The 14998-nt window shown below is 44.1% G+C and overlaps 1 pseudogene; it reads left to right on the top strand.

Moving 5' to 3' along the window:
* Window positions 1–10025: 10025 nt before the first annotated feature.
* Window positions 10026–14385, top strand: LOC149328748 (uncharacterized; annotated as a pseudogene).
* Window positions 14386–14998: the final 613 nt, after the last annotated feature.

The raw sequence follows: 14998 nt of genomic DNA on the forward strand, positions 1-14998 counted from the left end.
CCACAACGTGACAATATATATATGGAAAGGGGAATGAGGGGCTCGTTATAAATACGAGAAGCCCACCGGATCCCACCGTCGGCATGTGGTTGTTTTTTCTGCTGCTTTTCTAAGCAATTAGCTTTAAGCGATAATATATTCAGTAATATTATAAATTGATCAACACCGCAACAAAAATAAATTAATTAAAAATCCTCTGCGCCCCTTGGTTTCTGTGGCTGTCGGCTTCTCCTATATATATATATATATATATATATATATATATATATATATATATATATATATATATATATATATATATATATATATGCATGTATGTTATTCATTGTGAAGTCATTCTTTTACAGTGTGTGGTGTATTTAAGGATCTTAATTATTTTCTTCAGCCTTTTTTTGGTGGGGGGGGGTGAGATGATGAGGTGAGATGATTGCTGTCAAGAAGTCGAAAGGAAGGTGATTATAGATAAAATTTTCATGAGAGTACAGAGACCATCAGTCACTGTTCTCACGACATGCATGGGAAGGTACCGTCGATTGCCATTTGTGTTAAAGTAATGCAGAATGCCTTTAGCGTTCTTTAGTTTCGCGCGCCTTCAAAAGATAGAGAAGCACCATGACGCAGCTCTTCTGGCAGAACGTTTTTATGGGGATAATACCCCACTGCACGCCATATGTTACGGCTGTTTTGAAACTGTGCGTTATATTAAAAAAAAACTGCAAATACAAAGTGATGCGCTCTGCACAGATGGCTGACGAACTTAACATGCGTTTGTACCTCGGCATTTTTTCAAGCACAGAAGCATCGTTGCATAGGAAAACAGTAGCATCGGGTAAAACAATGGAGAAATTCATATTTCGCGCACATAAAAAAGCATTTACGACCGCATGCCGGTAACCCAGGGATAACCAACTTTTATGACCCCATCCTTCGTTTCTCCTCAGCTTAAAAAGAAAAAACAAACATACACGCGGGTCTACAGCGGAAACCCGATAAGCCAACACGTAGACTATGCAACCGTTCTCATGACCTCCGGCGAACTGATGCTCCTGGTTTTCATGTGCTCAGTACATACCGCAGAAAAATGATTATTTTCTAGGCCTACGAAATCGAAGCAAACTTGCACGTTGAGCTCATCGAGGGATTGCTTGAGAGACGATTGGTGCGATTGACGAAAATAAGGGCTACAATGTTCAAGACTTTTTTTCTTGCTGTGAATGCTTCTCTTGGAACAGAGCGTGTGGCTGGTGCCAAAATGTAACAAAAAAGTAATTACTCGGCTAATAGTTTTGACGGTCTACTGCCGGAGTCAGGCGGAAAAATACAGTCTTTGCATACAGATTTCTTGGTGGTGGCGTTTTCAGTAATACCGGAAAGTGAATTACATGATGGGCATGCTAAATATTTTTAGGTCCTGTGGCATAAAGACATTATTCAGCGGGTGGCGAAACAATACATGTGCTCGCTGAAAATGCAAGAAATTGATTACAAGAAATGCCGGCATGTCTTAACTACTTTTTCATTGGAAATAAAAGCCGTTTATTAAGCTTAAATTAGCTATACTCTGACAACACGATCCTTAGATCAATAATTTCTTTGAATGCATCACAAGGTGCGAATATATTCCAAACTTTTAGGAACAATAATTCCTTGCAGGGTACAGGAAAACGTTTGTATTTTGTTTCTAGGTAAGAATGTATTCTATCAGTAGTAAATCTCGGGCAGCCTCATGCCTAGGAAATAACAGATTTTTGTGCTTCTTTTTTATATAGAGGTATTACTGGTGCGTCGTAAATATACCATAGTGAAGCTGACCATTATCAGAATTCACTACGCCAGGAACAGCTTTATATACGGTGTTTACCCTAAGATGTTATCCAATTTTCAAAAATAGCCCCTTAAATTAGAGGGACGATTTTTTTCAGCATAGGTTGGTGCGTCGCTGCCCACCTAAGACGTGGTAGAAGGTGGGCTCGATAACGAATCTTCTCGAAAGTCTTAATTAATATTCTGTCTAATTATTTAATGAGAGCCGTGCAGTGAGCCGTAAGAGCGTCCATGTCAGTTCTTATAATATTCGAAGACGCAATTACCATCGGCCCTGTGGCCGATAAAATTTTGGCTACATCGCGTGGAAATTGCATGCGCTTTTGTGAAGCTTGGCGGCAAAGCAATTTCTACAGATAACGTAAATCATAGAAATTTTTGAGGGCACAGCGCGGGAGATAACCAGGATTTTATAAATTCTAAAATTGGTATGCATAATACTTACGGTGGGCTACATGCCTCTTCTGAATGCAGAAACTTACGTAAACAGTTAAAAATTGTACTACCAATTATAGTTAAACAATATACTAAATATCATGTAATAGCTGAATTCTGACGCGCGACGTCGCTGAGAACGCTACAGCGAAAAAAGCGCTGTTCAGGCGGAAGCACCGATTTTTTTAAGATACAGAACTTCTGAAAGAAAACATGTCCACGTAGCTAGCGAGTTATGCAAGGAAGAGTAAAATGAGTTTTGAAGGTTTTGACTTGTATACTTCTCTACGGGCTTATTTTAATGAAAAGTCCGCACACTCTGTGTTGACGATGTATAAAAAGGGCCTTGCAAACATTTCCTGGACTCGTGGTTGTCACAAATACTCAACGCGCGAAAACCCACAAAAGCCTTCTATTGGGTGCCTTAACATTTAGCACGTGCATCTTTTTCTTGGTAACAGTTTAGATATCTCTTTGAGGTTTGAGGCGTAGAAATATCTGACAACTTCGAAAGCCTTGGCTAAAATTTTTAATGAGATTGGCCTTCGTGCCATGCAAATATCTACGTGGAGCCCAAAAATACATGGATGAATTCGATATAAATTTGTGTTCCTTTACAGTGTACCGATGCGTCCTTGTAATCAAAAAGCACTTGTCATGGTGCCTCAATGGCTTGGTGGTTGTGGTGCTGGTTTCAGTAAGGAGGAATTGACTCTGGCTCGCGGCTAGTGCTTTTCGACAGAGGAAAGGCAAAACCGCTGGTTCCACGCTGGCAGACGCTATGTAAGGCGAGCGCTTTGGAGCTAAATCACATAACTAAAGAAATTCAATATTTACATCAAAATTGAAGCCGAAATTGGGCTCTATATTCGAAAAATTTGTTTCTGTGAATTTTACGCCAACTCTTCTCAGAAAAGAAAGAAGGTGCTGAAGGCGTGATTTATTGCAACCGAAACCACGCTTTAACTCCCGGAAGACAACAATTGAAGGTGCATATACCTTCGGTTCCAATCTCTGTCGCAAGCAAGCCTCAAAGGTGACTAGCTGAGGCAACCTTTATGCAACGAGAGGTCCTATGGCACCGCTGGTATAGTTGAACATCGAGCAGTCGCCCCACAATATTTGTACGAATGTTGTCTGGACAAAACGCGCCCTACTGAGGTTGGTCAGAGAGGAGTATATACAATGACTTGAACATGATTTTCTGATGTGGCGCTGCTCGGCTTGATATGTGCGTCATACGGACACTTGTTGACGTCATCCTATTTTTCTTACCATTGCTAGGATTTTCTACACCATCTGCTAGTACCCACAGAAATTTGCGCTGTGTTTCGAGAAAACCGGAGAGCCCACTGCGCACCATCGTCTGCATTAGCTTGCCGACACGAGACGTGAGTAGGATGGGGCGAAGGTTCTTGACATCAGTACGTTTGCCGGCCTTCGGTATGAAGGCTACGAGAGCCGCCTAGCAGTCGAGAGGGAGAGGAGTCTCTCCGTGTCAAATGCTATTGATGTATTTGAGAAGCGCGACGTAGGATGCGTCGGGAAGGTTGGCCAAGAGCCTGGCCGTAACCTTGTCGCACCGGAAAGCAGTGCTCCGCTTCACCTTGCTGAAGGCCACGAGGAGGTCTTGGAGCTAGGACGGGGTGTCCAGCTACCTCTTCTCTTCGCCTTTTTGTCTTCTCTTCGCTCCCCGTGGGTCCTCGGTGGTGCACAGCTTTGCGGACACCATGTTCGGATTTCGCCCTCACAAGTGAGCACACAATGTACCTCTGCAGCTCCACCGCGACATCTTAGATCCTGTCGAATACCCCCTCAACGGCAAGGAGGTCCTGACCTGGGATCTTAAAGGCGCATTCGACAACGTCAAACAATAAGCAATCCTGGACCACGTCAGTCCCACGAACTGTGGCCAGAGAACAATCCATTACATCGGACAATTTCTTACAGACCGCCAAGGCTATAATTGCATGCAAGAAAAACGGACCATACACTACCGGCTCAAGAGGAACACCTCAAGGTGTGGTTCTGTTTCCACTCCTCTTCAATTTGGCAATGCTTCATCTTCCCTTCAAACTGCCTTCTCTGTCCGGGATACATCACGCTCTTTATGCGGATGACATTACATTCTGGGCCACGCAAGCTAACCTGGGCCACATGGAATCCGGCCTACAAGCAGCGGCTACCCTAGTTGACGAATACGCGGCCTACTGCGGACAGCAGTGCATCCCAGCTAAATCGGAATTTATGGACGTCTCTCCACTCGGGACACAACTCCGCTTCTCATCAGTCTCCCTTCGGGACCGATCCGGGAGGCCAAGCAGATCCGCGTCCTTGGCCTCTTCATACACCACCAACGCAAGACCGACGTCATCCTGGCGAAACTTCGGACTGTGGCAGACCAGGTGGGCCGCATGGTCCACCGGGTTTCCACAAGCGAGACGGATTACGAAGAAAGAATGCACTGCGGCTTGCCTATGCTTTCGTAAATAGTAGAATCCTCTACTCAACTACTTACTTGCACTTGCGCAAACGCGATGATGACCAACTGGAGGTCATCTATCGGAAAGCCATTACGCGGGCTCTCGATCTCCCTGGTCGCCACGTCCAACCGGAGATTTCTGGCCTTGGGCGTGATGAAAATTGTCCGGGAGCTTATAGAAGCCCACTTAGTCAACCAATACAGGCGTCTTGCACAGACTACGTCCGGTCGCTGCCTCCTGGACCAGCTACACATCAAACATGACTACGATATTTAGGAAAGGGAGAGAGTGTCAGAATCGTGGAGTAGACCGTAGCATCGTCCCCTGGCGCGCGCGGATGTGTTGGCACAATATTATGGTAACCAACAGCACGTGCGTTACGTGGACGTTGCCGGCCCATACCAGGGGGGTGGTGCACGGCCGCACTTGTACACAACACAAACACAGTTTACGGGCTCTCTTTCAAATGCCTACAGCGCAAAAAACGCGGAGGAGATTGCCGTTGCTCTGGCTCTCACTAATCCCAAGTAGAAACATATAATCATCGACTCGCGAGAGGCCTGTCGGAACTACGAGCTGGGATGGGGTCCCCAGTTGCCTGGCGCAGACTACAACATGGCTGCCGATGATAAGATCCGACTCGACGTAACCTGGTTTGGGCCCCGGTCACCAGGGACTCTAGGGAGAAGAATATGCCGATCAGGCCTCCCGCAAACTCTCTTCGCGGGCTATATCTTGCTGTCCTTGCACGCATACTTCCAATAAAGGAATCTGGCCCTTCCTTCAAACATATCATCGATTACTACAAGGAGGGGCACCGGCGCTACCTGGCCCCTTGTAAAGTTCTGGACCGCGCTGAGGAGCGCCTCGTCATAAAAATTCTCAATAACACTGTACTGTGTCCGGCGGTGCTTAATCATTTCAACCCATCCTTTGATGGCACGGGCAAGTTCTGTGGGGAGGTGGCTGACATATTTCACATGGTATGGATGTGCCAATGAAACCCAACTTTACAACCAACCCCACCAGAGAGGGCTGGGAGGCGGCCCTACTGGGATGTCAAGACCTTAAGACACAAAGTGCCTTGGCTCAACGGACGCGGGTGGCATTGCTTTCAAATGGGGCCCAGGAATAGGGGCGCCACCTAGTATTGTGAGAAGAAAGGGCCAAGAGGGCCTTACTGCAGTCACGTCTCTGCAACAAAATTAGTAGTAGATAACTGGTTTTCTGCATCACCACCACATCAATACGCGCGCACCGTTGGTTTTTCTCGTAATGGGCTTATGAATGATTTCGCAATAAAATATTCCTCTACAGAATGAGTAGCGTTAATTTCACTTCAGGCGCAAAACCTCTACTCTGGGGCAGCGTCTTTGGTGTCTTAGGCGGCATTGTCATCGGGATTGTGGTCAGGCAAATAAGTAATAGAGTGATCTTTTTAATTCATATTCATCTATAGGTTTTGTGGCTCACATGATTTCGTAACTTTGCAAACTCGTCGGCGAAAGCTTTGAAAAGAAATGTTCAATAATAGCGTGTTACGCTCTTACTTCATACGATGCATCTGAAATTCGCGGCTGCGCTGCGTTTGCTAGAAACAACAGTGTTGCGTTTATTATTTCTCCACAAGGGAAGCTACATTAGTAGAACTGTTTTCTGGTGCACTTCCATGGTTCCTTTTGCCTCCTAGCATGTATGCTAGCATGTAGGATTTTTGCTTTGTGTTTTTTTTTCTTCTGTCTCTTTTTTTCTTTGCTCCCATTACCTGTGTCTACCCAATGTGAATATTGTGTCAATATTGTATAATGTTCTTTCGTTTTCTCTTGTACCTGCTCATTATTGTATACTTGTTATCACGCTTTGCAACTGCCTTTTGTATTAAAAGCCTTGCTGTCAAGCTGCTGCCAAGCGAAAGGGGGCTGCGGCTTAGTCAAGCTGTCTCTCAGCTTTTTCTGCGCCTCCGCTGTCTGTATCTTTACAAGGCAGAAATAAAGAATTTGAATTCCTATACTTGTTCCTAGGAATTTTCTTCGCTCGTGAATTCACCAGTACACCTCCATGTATTGCGGAAAGGTGGCTTGTAATTCTTTCTTTTTGTTGCAGAAAAAAATAACTTATTGTTGCCAGCATCTGTAAAGTACTTCGACGATGGCGCTGAACATCTGTCATCATGTATGAAAAAGAAAGTTATATGAGCGCAGTGCCAATAGCAAGGGCAATATCCGGTTATACAGGGGAAAACATGAAGCCAGTATCTATTGTATTTTTTATACTTTAAGCTACCGGGTGATAGGGAACACTGAAGAAAATAAAGAATGACCCTGAGCAGTAGGCGACCTTCAACCTGTTGACAGGATAAGGTCACGTGATGTAGATGTGCTCCGCTTTGAAAATATATAAAGGGGTAGGCTGGATGATTTTCAGTTAAGCAGGTTGCTTCTGTTGAAGTTGGCAAGAAAAAGCGAGGTGAGTGCCTCTATTTGCATACATTCTCCTTGAAAAGCTACAAGGAGCATAACTGTGTGACACGGAGCTTTTTCAGTAAATTATCGCCTAACTTGTACGGATGAAATCAAATACTCGTCTAGGTGTCTTCATATACATTCCTTATCATATGGCTTGCTAAATTTTTGAAACTTCTACAGATTAATGAGGAAGTCGAACGAAACGCAGTTTTCAACAACTTTTGCTGGGCGATTCACTATTCACGTAAGCGCCTGTTGAAAACGAAACCATCTTGCTTTTGCCTTAAAAATCTGTATAATACTGCACGTCGTGTGTCACCGCAGAGATAGAAACACATTCTGTGTGAAAATCATTTCGGTAGTACCGGCTGGTTCTCTCTTGGGGTGGCCGAGCTCGCTCCTTCCAGATGAGAAAACTATAGCAACCACCTTATAACCCTCTTATAGACAGTTATGGAAGCAATAGACCACATATAGTAAATAGGCTTCTAGTGCAGGCAATAAGAGAGGAAAGGAAAATTTCTTTTTTTTTTGTTGAAAGCCTGTTTCGGTATTCCAATCTGCCTGGTTCCAAAGTACTGCCTGGTTCTCTCTTGAGGTGGCCGAACTCCATCCCTCCTGATAAAAAAACTACAGTAAGCAGCCTGTATCCCTATTAAAAACAGTTATGGAAGCAATAGACCACATGTAGTAAATAAGTTGCGAGTGCCGGCACTAAGACAGAAAGGAAAAATTGCTTTCTTTTATTCCAACCTGAGTTAGTCATGTGCCTTTTATCTGCATACTTAGAGGTTGATGTATGCAAGCTGTTGTTGAAGAAATTAATTTACAAGCCAAGTGGCAGTTACATTGCATCAGAGGAACTTGAGGTAAAGGCCTTTGGTGTAGGCCGGCTGTAGGCTTCTCTTGCATAAAATGTTTGAAAAATGCGTGTATGACCTTACCATATGTAGATGAAAAGATACCTTGTGTAACGGCTCTTTCTCGGGAACGCAGCTTGAGGGAAAAAAAAGCAACATCACATAACTAATTTTAACAAAATCTCTGCAAAAGGGACTCCCCGTACTGTCGTTAAAGCGCTGCTTCCAATGAAAAAAAATATCCTCGGAATGCGCAACATTCTCTAGCAGGAGAGGCTTGAGCACTTGTGCAAACTTTTAGTGGCGTGCCCCTTGCGTGCTCTTTGTTGCAAAGCGAAAAAACCCGGGAAATAATTTTGTTCCGCAGGCACCGCAAACGTATAAAGCACAATCGCGACCGCGATTCCGTACCTATTCACTCGGCAAGAAGAAAAATATTGGAAGCTCCAGAAGTCGGGCCTTAATTTGCCCAGCTTACAAAAGGCAGGCCACTAAAAAAGTTCTGTGGGGATTTCTTCTCAAGGTAACTTGAAGTGCGCCTGAAGGGCATTCTCCTCAATCTTAAACTATTTTCCGATCGAACTCATTCTATTTTAAGAACACAGGGCATCGCCGGTTTTTTAAGGAGATAACAATGCAATGAAGCAAGTACTGAGCATATGGGGAACACGTCTATATTCTTGACATATTGCAGCTCAACGCACAAACAACCAATAGAAGCAGACGAATATGCATCTGCCTTCTTTACCCTCAAGCTTGATCTTAGCACTTCTAGCAGCGTATGTAGAGCCGTGCCCATCTCGTCAAAATACAGGTATTGTTGCAGCTGGCAGTTATGGTTCGCTGGTGAAGGAAGGCGCGTCGGCTCAATTTTTGTCAGTTATTTAAACAGAGCTTCCACAGACCCTCACTGTTCATGGAGCTCTACTGCTGAGCCAAAAAACACGGGTTCGGGCCCAGCCGCGACGGTCAGATTTTTATGGGGGCCAAACGCTCATAGCCCTTGTACTCTGCGATGTCCTAGCACGTTAAAAACCCCCGGGTGGTAGAAGTTGCCCGAAGCGCTTTCCTACAGTGTCCCTCTTACCTGCAGTCTCTTTGCGATGAAAAAACCAATAAAGCAGTCATTAACTAAGCCTACAGCCACCAAAAACAATAGCTTTGACAAGGCTTCTCGCGGGCGCTGTTTCTTAGCTTATTTACCAATGCAGCCGCCAAAGGAGGAGCATTTCGTACTGTTTGATTGTGTTGTGTATTGCTATACTTCACGGCACGTGTCGGTTAACTCAAACAGATTGAGCCGCCACGGTGGTTCAGTGGTTATGGTGCTCGTCTGCTGACTCGAAAGACGCAGGTTGGGTCCCAGCCTCGGCGATTGAATTTCGATTGAGGCGAAATTCTAGAGGCCCGTGTACTACGCGTGCACGATAAAGAACCCCAGATGGTCGAAATTTCCGGCGTCCCTCACTACGGCGTCTCTCATACCCTGAGGTTATTCGGGACGTTAAACCCCACAAACAAACGAAAAGCAAAGAAACAAATTCAAACAGATTGATAACATCCTAATAAATCCTCATTAGAGAGGGGCCGCGGTCCGAGAGTGCTATAAATTGTTTGGAAGAAAGCACATCCAGGCCAAAAAACAAAGTAGTTCTGCCTGATAACATGCCGGATATGGATGCAGAGTCATAAGCGCCGGCGGTGGGTTTCGTACCGGTGCTGTTATCGCTGAGTGACGAGCCAGCCACATAGTTTGAATCTAGTTGCCGTTTGCAACGGCTGTTTTTGCAGTGTAAATCAGGAATTATAATAAAACCTAGACAGAAGAATGAAAGTTCTATCGCCTTTTTCATCGGTATGGAGGCTCAAAGACAGGGGAAATGTAACGGTGGTAAAAATCTATTTTTCTTGCAGTGAAATTGCAGACAGGTTGCTGTTGTGGACGAAGCCAATATACAATGACTCGCCTGCCTGACTTCGTCGCCTTTGTGTTCCTGTGTGCAGTCGCACTTGGTGACCAGTACACCAAGGATTTTTACGATGTAAGAAGCGCGTGCTTTTTCACTTTACACATTCGCCTGTTCGCCGTAGTGTTTTACAGTGCACAATATTCATTTTTTGCTGGTCCGAGCATAGGTCAATGTATTCTTGTCATTTGTGTATCTTTAGAATTCCGCACACGGGCACACATACATCGTACGTACACCAAAGGTGAATTTACACTGTAGTTATTAGCACGGGATTTCCCATATTGCCAAGTGTCATGTTTTTAAACTTTTGAAAACGTTAGAATTTGGATATAAAATTTGAATTACTCAGATTTTTAATTAGAGGTAAATTACTAGTCAGAATACTGGAAATGATATAGGAAAAGCCTAAATCGTCTGTGGTAGTATTGAAATAATTTGTAAATTTTTTTCAACGAAAAAAACTGGGAAATAAAGTGAAAGGAAACAACATGAGACCATTCGCTCAGTTCCAGCGACCTCGTAATTTTTTCGCGAAAGGAATGAAGATTTTTTCTAACTTCGACTTGATGTTTTGTCAGAGTGATGTCAGCGATAAAGGTTGCGAAAACGAAGTGTAAATCCACGCGCCACTGCTGCTCAATGAAGGCGCAAAAAAAGCCAGGCGCAAAGGTTCAGTTTGCCGACATACGGGCCGTGACATAAAGAGCCATTTGCTCGGCGCTGAACCTGCCTGTGTGACCTCCATAAAGCAGCATTTTTCGGGTCTACGCTCCTCTGTGGCCGACTACTTATACATTTATCCTGTCCGTGCTGACAGCGCGTCGAAGTGCAGATATAGAACATTTACTTTGTATTAAATACCAACAGTATGACCTCATGACTCCTTCACAGGAGTGGCCATCGTTGTATAATAAGAAAACGTTCTCATCTTGCTATTTCTTCTTTGCGCTGATGCAGCACTTTATTTGCAATAAAGCATTGCTCGCCACCATAACCAGACTGATAGTTTTCTCATAAAATAAAAGGTTTTTGTACTTTTTTTCTAAGGACTTTCGTTTACAGTTCTTTCAGCCCTTTGAGCAAAGCACATTGGTTTGAAGTATTATCTTCTATTTCCGAAGCGATTACAGTGTATCGCAAAAAAAAAAACATTTTTTAGCCCTTGCTCGGTGAGTGACGAAGTCACCAACATAATGGCCAAAATGGCCGTAGGAGAAGCAAAGGGGATTTATTGACGGTCACTAAATGAAACTAACGTTGCGTATTTAACCACAACACTTAATTGCCATAATTTAAGCCTGAACTGTGCTCCTCAGCAGAAAATACAACGCAGGAGGACTATGAGCCTTTCGGTCTCAATTAAACACAAAGGAATTTCATTTGGGCTTTTCTTAAGTTTTCCTGCTGGCCCAAACTCAGGGTGCCCTGAAATGTTCGCCTTTGTCTACGCAGGAATCACAGTTCAGACCAGTCTTGACGTATGAATGCTACCGGACTGGAGTCACTCTTGAACCCGAGGGCACGGTGAATTTTACAATTCTTTGGGGACGGCACAGATCCCAGTAGCGACAAAGCGAACGCCACGACGTGGTACGCACCAAACGGAACAGTGAATCAATATGCCACGTAAGTGTTTTTCAACTCTGGAGACGCCTTCTGATATTACTGGTCTCAATGCGGGTGAATGTAAGATACACCTTTCTCGGTTCATTGAAACTTTTTGCGGGCTGACATTGCGGGAATAAATGAGCCACCTAGCGGAGTCCACATCTTCCTGCATACATATGTTAGGCAAAGAAACGTCTTGACCTGAACCATATATGTGCTGGCACAGAGAGAAAATTCTAAAATATATACTTGTGACCGAGACTGATTATACTTCCAATAGTAGCTTTCTTTGCTTGTGTTCCCAAGGGATAGGTCTACATATTATACCTCAATCACCTAAGAACTGCAGAATGATTCCCTTCTTAGACCTTTATTGTTATGCCCATAGCGGTCTCAACATTGCTTTCCTAAAGAGTGCATTGTTGTTTCAAGCACCCAGACTTGAAAATTCTGATCCCAGCATCGGCATTGACGTGGGTGATCAGCATAATGGGGTAAAAACTGACTTTTTAATTTCTTTTTGCAGAGGTAAATTTGTTTTTGAATACGACGAGGAAACGTCTTCGATCAAAATATCATCCCCCGGTAAGTTAATGGAGCTGCATTCCAAGCTTCTATTAGCGGTTTTTTGTCCAAAGGTACCTTAGCGTGAAGTTCAGAGGCAAATATCTATAATTAGAAACTTCGTTAACAGAAAAGTTTTTTCGAAACGCTGCTCTTAGATATCTAACTGCGCCCACTCTAACTCTCTTACGCCGCAGTTAGAGTTTCTTTTGTGCTGTATTTTGCCACTGTTCACAAATTTGAGGTGTGCTATGAAGCGCGGCAGATTTTTTATGCAATATGTGCGACCAACAGGTTCCACACAGGCGCCTGCCAAGTTTCATGAACGTGATCTCTAAAAGCTCTGCTGGGTGATGTAGCAAGCACTTATGAGCTGAGAGTACCAAAGATAAAAGCTCTAGACATATATATATATATAAATTAATTAGTGAGAATAGCGAAGTATTGGCAGATTAAGTGACCGCTGCATAACTACAGCCCTTAATTACTTTTTTTCTATTTCAGATGTGGAGGAGTATTTTACTGAGTACATTAAGCCATACAATGGTCTGGCATACTACCTTAACATAAGTAAGTACGAAAATATTATATTAGCCTTACGCATGACAAGTGTACACCTTGAACGAAAGATATTCAGGCATTAGGACTTTCTTTTGAGCAGTGTTCTTGGGCAGCCAGCGCACGTCAACAGATACGAATATAGAGATAAAGAAGAGACCTGTGAGTGCGTCGTGGGAGTTCTGACTTTTTTTAAGGAATGCTCCAAAGCGGCACAGAATCAAACCTTAAAGCGCGGAAGCTTTTTTTTTTTCATAGAACACGTGAATATCTGATTCGAAGGAAAGCTGAATTTAGAAAAAAGCTTTTTACCCAGTGATGCATTATAGCTTTTCCAGCCAGTAATGCGAAAGCTCTTAAAATGGTCAACTAAAGAACCAGGAATTTGTTATACTGCTTTAGTGGGTGACAGGCACGAGCAACTTTCGAGAATTCGTTTTCGCCCTTGCGGGTAGGTCTTTTATAATAAACCACTCAGCGTGGTGAAATCTCCCGCTTACGTCGGAGCAGCTCATGTCTCTGGCAAGGTAATATGGGAGGAACAGCCAGTGGTTTCATGAGTCTGTGGCTTAATGCAGTGTCATAAATTGTTGCTTTCATGCCGAAGCATGTGGCACCACACGATGACGGGGCCGAGGATGGCTTCTACTTGGTACGAGACAGAAGCGCGCCCTAATTTTAAGATGTCCACGACGAACTTACCTATTTGTCTCGTCGGCGCCGCTTCGTCAGAAAAGCGGTATGCTGAGTGGAGGTTGTACCAGTACCCTGCGGCAGCAGCTTGAAATTTTGAGCTAGCGGACGGAAGTGCGGTGAGCATTATATGTTGCGGTACAGACTTTATGCCTTCCGAAATGGGGCGTCACCAGCTATTAGGCTTTTCAACAAAATATATTGTCATTTTACGCGTATTCTTTTTGAGCAGAAAAGGATTTTTGTGTTGGCAAACTGGATGAGCCTTACTACTCTGGATTTTGCGCATGGGAATACAGAGGACGGATGCAGCGTTTCCACCTATGCTAAAAGTGGGATGTATACTTGCGGCAAAAACCTCAGGTTAGCGAAATCCTTCCGCGGCTGTCAAACGCGGCCCCTGTTAAAATCTGTGTGTGCCATCGGAACGTTATAGCTCACCTACCATTATCTCTACATAAGCATTTTTAAGAGTAAGCCGAAATCACTGAAAGAGAATGCGATGTTCGGATTCAAGATGCGGATTTCTCCTGCATCTGTCGATTGTTATTCCGGTGCAAACATGTAGGTCTTAAGTGATGCCAAGCACAGTTGCATGCAGTAAGCTATCTCTAAGCATGTAAACGTGCAAAAGATAGAAATTACATAGAAATTACATGAAAGCCCCTAAAAGGCCGCTCTTAAGCGGGAAAGGAAGTATAGCCTTCATACCAGTAAATGCGAATCCACTTTCTCTTTCGCAGCCATCTCCAGCCAAAACGACCGCGTCGTCTACAAGTTGTACGACGTAGATCCCACCTGTGGAAACGCCGCAGCAGTGCTTCGTCAGCTGGACCCGCAGGGAGAAGTGGGATTCGTCTTTTCCAGGGACGTTCCTGAGCCGACCCAAAGCTGCGAGAAAGAATCGCTCTGCGCGCCACAGTAGAGGCGAATTGCGCCGGCATCAGAGGAACTCTTGCATTGAAAATAAAGTTTAAATGTTCCTCGATAAGGCTTGTTACGACCACTTTTTTGGAAACTCAGTAGAATATGAATAAAAAAGCTTTAGTGTTAACTCAAAAGGAATCTTGTAGTAATTCAAGAATTTTCAGTTGTGGCAGGGCCGCAGCAAAAAGATTTCTAGTACTTTGAAACTCATTTTTTGAAGTAAGTGCACTTATAGAAACTAGAGAGCATTATTAGTGATAAGCTGCACATATGGTACTGCATCATCATCATCATCATCATGAACCTTACTACGCCCCCTGCAGGGCAAAGGCTTCTCCCGAGTCTCTCCAATTAACCCTGTTTCTCGCCAGTTGCGGCCACCGCATCCCCGCAAACTTCCCAATCTCACCCGCCCACCTAACTTTCTGCCGGCCCCTGATACGCGTGCCTTCTCTTGTAATCCACTCCGTTACCCTTAAGGACCAGCGGTTATCTTGCCTTCGCATTACATGCCATGCGCAAGCCCATTTCTTCATCTTCACTTCGACTAGGTTATTATTATCCCGCGTTTGTTCTCTTACTCTATCCGCCCGCTTCCACTCTCTGAACAT

Source organism: Amblyomma mixtum, chromosome 9, assembly GCF_055824585.1.
Source record: "Amblyomma mixtum isolate Tamu chromosome 9, ASM5582458v1, whole genome shotgun sequence".
Taxonomy (NCBI): Eukaryota; Metazoa; Arthropoda; class Arachnida; order Ixodida; family Ixodidae; genus Amblyomma; species Amblyomma mixtum.